Source organism: Rhagoletis pomonella, unplaced genomic scaffold, assembly GCF_013731165.1.
Source record: "Rhagoletis pomonella isolate Grant_MI unplaced genomic scaffold, Rhpom_1.0 Rhpom_scaffold_00002, whole genome shotgun sequence".
NCBI classification, from domain to species: domain Eukaryota; kingdom Metazoa; phylum Arthropoda; class Insecta; order Diptera; family Tephritidae; genus Rhagoletis; species Rhagoletis pomonella.
The window spans coordinates 10,382,859-10,388,513 of NW_023458556.1; positions in this window are offsets into that span (position 1 = coordinate 10,382,859).

The following is a 5,655-nucleotide window of genomic DNA, read 5'->3' on the forward strand; positions in this document are numbered from 1 at the left end:
TTTTCGTTCTGTCGGAAAAATCAACCAACACCAACATACTTTTAATAAGTCTTTGCCGGCGACATGCATATGGGCAATGGCAGCGCCTCTTACATACATATATACATACATATATACATACATACATACATACATACATACTTACATACTTACATATATATATATATATATATACATATATATGTTTGTGCACACTCATCTGACCTGGTTGCCGTTAATTTCAAAGACGCAAACAAATATTTCGTCGCAAGCAAAAGTGTCACTTGCTTTACTGCACACACAAGCGAATATGTACATTAGAGTGGTCCAATTTTTGTATGGGGGGAAAAAATTTAATCCCGGAAAGCGGGACACCCCCTTAGTTGTTTCCTTTTGATATTTGTAACATCTATACCAACTTTCAGTTTTCTACTGCATCTAATACAGGGTGCTCAATGACCTTGAAATGCGCTACTGATAAAAAGCGACTGTTGCCATGACAACTGAAGCTTGTGATATTTTTTTGGATAATCTAAGTTTGAAATATTCTTAGGTTATTTAACCAATTTTTTTGATTAATATATGTACACAATACTTATAGAGCGAAACATGAGCACCATGAGCATCCTCTAAATTTATACTTAGAAACGTACAGTTTGGTACCAGCACCTCTTTCGCTAAGAGGAAAAATTTAGGAAGGTGCCCCAAACCCTATATCGGAATTTCTTTTTTGGACCACCCTAATGCTCATACGTATATGGTTTATTCCATGTAAAGAGGAAAACGATATACATTTTTCAATGCCCGAATTATACCTATTTCAGTAGTAGTCGTCTCTTTCTAAATGACTACATTTCATTAATTTGTTAAAAAATAAAAAAAAAATTTTTACTTTTTGTCTTTGGTAACTTTTACTTTATACATAATTGCTTTACACCATCAGTCACAATTTTAAATATTTATAAATACTTCTATGAAAATTATATCAGCCTAATTTTTAAAGAAAACAAAGGCGTACAATATACATATATTTTATAAAACAAAAAACCTGGCTTGAAAATAAAGTGTTTTGGCTAAAATTCGTTTTTCAGCGCACAAAATTAAAATAGAGGAGTTTTCAGTGTAGCATTCATTCAAATAATGGTAACAAAGAGGCTAGAAATTGTTTGATATTTTTTTAAAAGAATTTTGCACATTAGTTATTTATCTACATACATATGTTAAAAAAAATATCTTTCACTGTTGTATAAGTTTCGACGACATTTGTAGTTATAATTCAAAACTAATCACACTCTGAATTCAAATTTACCACCAGTCACAATGGAATGGCCCATATTTGAGTCCGAGTGTAAGCATTTAAATGGGTTTCTATACTCATATTTACTTACATACAGTGGCGGTGAAAAATGGATAAATGGAGTTTCGTTGCTAATATTTGCAATATTGCATTGCAATGCTTTCAAGCAAAAATTTGTTGGTATTTTTTTTTTTAATTTGGTTCATGCTTTAACAAAAACCATATAAATCACGATTTTAAACTTTATAGAGAATTTAGACAAATTCCACAAATTTTTACCCAAATTTTGATTTTTTTAACCGGAATTTTTATAATTTTTTTGGGTATGCAATTAACAGGCTTATAAATTTTAGTACAAAAAATGCAAGTTTTGAGCGGCTAAAAAATTACTTTCAATTTTAATATTTTTCTTCTGCTGACGGCTTTTGCGGTTTTTCATATAAATAGCGAAATTTAGGAAAAATGGCGCTTATTTTTTTTTATTAATTTTTTTTTGCAAACAGTCTTGTGCATATTTTTCCTCAAAAAATTTATGTTCAAAACGCCGGCAACAAAAAAAAAAAATTCAAAATCAATGCGACTTTAAGCCGCTCAAAATGAGCCCTTATTTTAAAAGCGTGCTAACTGCATACCCAAAAAAATTCTTAAAATTCTGGTTAAACAGCTCGAAATTTAGATAAAAATTTGTGAAATTTTTCTAAATTCTATATAAAGTTTGAAATTGTGATTTATATGGTTTTTGTTAAAGCATAAACCATATTTTTATAAAAAAAAACAAAAAAAAATTTGCTTGAAAAACATTGCAAATATTAAAAACAAAAGACCATTCATCCATTTTTGACCGCCACTGTATATGCATTCGTTTGTGTGTCGGCCTGCCAGTATGTGTGCGTGTGTGCGCTGTTTTATTGCTTGATCCGCCTGCGCATTTGACTGCCATTCAATTTGCATAGCAAATTAGTTTACTCTTCGTTGTGGATTGAAAGTTGTGTCCATGAGGCATGAAAAACTGGGCTACTGTGACATGCAAATAGCCGACACAATCTCAAATACGCTCGCTTGCACACACACACACACGTGCACAGTGGACACTGCAAGCTGCAAACTGCACACTACACACTACACCACATATGGCTTATAAACACATCCAAGTAATCAACAGACATCCCTACAAGACAGCTGAGTATCATATGAGTACTCATATTATCATTATCCCTAATCACAAAAGTGCTTATCAAAGTCCTCATTTTCGTTCAGGCCATGGGAAAAAATTGAGTACTTTCCCCTCAATGTTGTCATCAGAAAGTCCTCAGTACTAATAGTCAAACTACTCATTTATGCCGTACTACAAAAACAAAAGTGTAAATGTGTGAGAATTTTTGCCTAAAGTGCTCAGCAATGTCTTGTAGGGATTTGAATGCAAGCAATGGTCCCTTGTATCGCTCAGCTCCGGTATGTCCCACTGCAGTTGTTACTTTTATAGCCAGCGCAGCATTGTCGGTTTTGTATAAACGCAATTAGGAAATAAGTGTTTTGATACGTATGTATGTATGTATGTATGTATGTGCGAAGGAGCCAGCGTGTGGCCATGATGACCCAGCATTACAATTACAACTACATACACACTTGGTGGTGCGTTACATGCAACATGGCACTGACCAGCACTTTGCTTCCTTCCCTCAAACACGATAATCAGCATTAGCCGATGTGACAGCAAATTCACTGGCCAACACAAGAACAACAATAAGAGGCAACAACAAGCCGGCAACAATGGTTGGAGCGGAGCGAAAATGGGGGAAACTCTAAATGTACGTTTTAGTGGATGATTGTGTGCTTATGTACACCGCCGCAGCTGACACACCCTGTGGTCAACAATGCCACATAAAACAACGATACATAAATTCCTATTCTAGTGACATCATTAAATATTTAAACTCAATAGTAATGCGTATTTGCCTTCGCTCAAGTCTGGGCGCCTGCAGTTATGCAACACATTTACGTATATGAGGGCGCTGAATTTCTGGTGAATGTGGTCAGCGCGGCGGCGGAGAATGTGTGTATGTATGTATGCGCGCGTACTGCAGCAAGTCATCCAAGCTGCTGGTATTTTTAAATTGTGGCTATGACTGGAAATTCTCTGCGTGTCTACGTTCGCTTTCGCTTAAAACTTTCTTTATACATTTTTTCTTTTATAATGTTAACAATTCATTTCCCCTGGCTGCTTTGCTTGATCGCACTTGTGACCTGGATTCTGTTGTGTTTGTTTTTTTTTGTGTTTAATAGCTCATTTAAAATGGACAAACTTTTCAAAAGGATACAAGAGAACTAAAACTCTAATAACATCTATTTGCAAAAAATTTGTGTAGAGATTTGATTTTAATGACTTCGTATGTTGTTTGCATTAGAATAGGAAAGAGTAATATAATTGTGGGGTATTGCGAGTACTTTTTTAAGGTACATATGTAATATGTACATACTTTTGGATGTTAGCTAATGACGTTTGTTTATCATGACCTTCCATACGATTTTGTGAAAATTTTGTTAAGATATAAAAAATAAAACACTATTCACTAGCGAAAGTCGTATAATGTATGAAGAATTGTTGGCAGCCGCTGTAGCCGAGTGGTTAGAATTGGTACTATACCTCCCTATGAGCAAGGTTCGAAATCTGGCCAAAGCAATATTAGAAAAAAAACTATAGAAAGAGGCTTTTTCTAAACAGTGATGGCCCCTCGCCTGGCAATGCCAAACCTTTGAATATACTTCTGCATTGAAAAAGATTCTCATAGAATCTATCCAAGTGGGATATTTCAAAAAAAAAAAAAACGGACTTGGCGTTCCTATCTCAGTTCACTTCGAAATGCACACCAAATATTTATAGTATACCTATTAAGAAAATGAGTTCGACTATTTTCTCGGAGATGTCACAGCGGAAAGCCACCACATTTACTAGCACACACTCGCACAACTGTACAACTTAATTTCCATTTAACGGCAGTGGTATCGCTCTAAGTATTTTCTACAATAAAATTGGACAGTGGCACATTTCCCCATCACATTTATGGCAAGAAAATAAGCAGCCATTTTGTCCCTTAGCCAACGATAATAAAATTAACAATTCAATGAATCGAATACGGATCGCAATGTAAGAAGGGACAGAAAGTGGATATAAATACAAAACAAAAGAAAAGATGAAAGCGTTACGTTGGGCTTCCGTCGGTATCATCTCAAAATATTACTGAATCCATCTAAGCACTGAAAATGATGCCATAAAAACGCGCTTAATTGGACGAAAATTGGCACCGACAAGTAAACATAGAAATAAACAGGGCCTAAGCACTTAAGTTTGAAAACTTCGCAGACTTGAGGACGCCATGAGGACGGTGATGAGGTTGGCAATGGCGGCAGCGGTGACGATGACGATGACAACGATATACAAAAATAACATCCTATTTCCTGCAGATAAATGCGTTATCAATGCATAGATGCACATTGTTAATGCGTTGAGCATTAATTTTTATGAGCACGCCAGACAGTACTTGCGTCTTTAGCCAAGCCCATTGTGCGCCATGACATTTGCCAAGGGGTGGCTGACAACAACGCACCAACTTACTTTACCGAGGGGGAGGAAAAGATCGCATTGCCGGCTGTTTGCCAAGCATAAAATTACCGAAATGTGCTGCCGGAACTTCTGCACAAAGTGAAAAAGTGCGAATTTAAAGTGAAAAATTGCCAAATGGTCAGCGGCTTGGCTTAAGGGCTACTGGGCTGAAGAAAAAAAATGTAAAAGCTGCTGTGTGCAAAAAGGTGGAAAAATGGCAAATGACAGAGAAAAGTGAATAGTAGATTTTGCCTAGGCAAACGGTTACGTTAATAAGGGACACAGACCCGAAAAAGGCGCCGCAAAAGGATTCATTTACGTATCGCTGTGTAGATGTGTGTGTGTGAAAGTGAGTGTGTCATTTTGTATATTTGTTATGGATGCCAATGTTTTTACTATTGGTACGTTTACGTAATCTATAAACCTAACAGCGGGCTGTATTTCTTCAAGTTCTCGCATAATATTACAATAAAATTTAAATTTTCCCGCATTCTATTCACTTTGCGCTCGAATAAATGGCAGTTTGAATTATTTCCACAGTAGATAGAGAAGGAAGAGCAGATAAAAGAAAATGAAGTAGATAAAAATATTTGTTCAAAGCGAACAAAAAAAGGCACACTACTAGATACATAAGGCAAAAGGCACGTGGGGAGAGCAAACGCTTAGAAATAGGAAGCTCAGTGCGGCTATAACTAGACGGAGACATAAAGGTAAGTACACAAAAAAAAAAGGTAACTGGCATTTTTGGAATATTTCCCAAGTGAAAATCCTTGCTTTG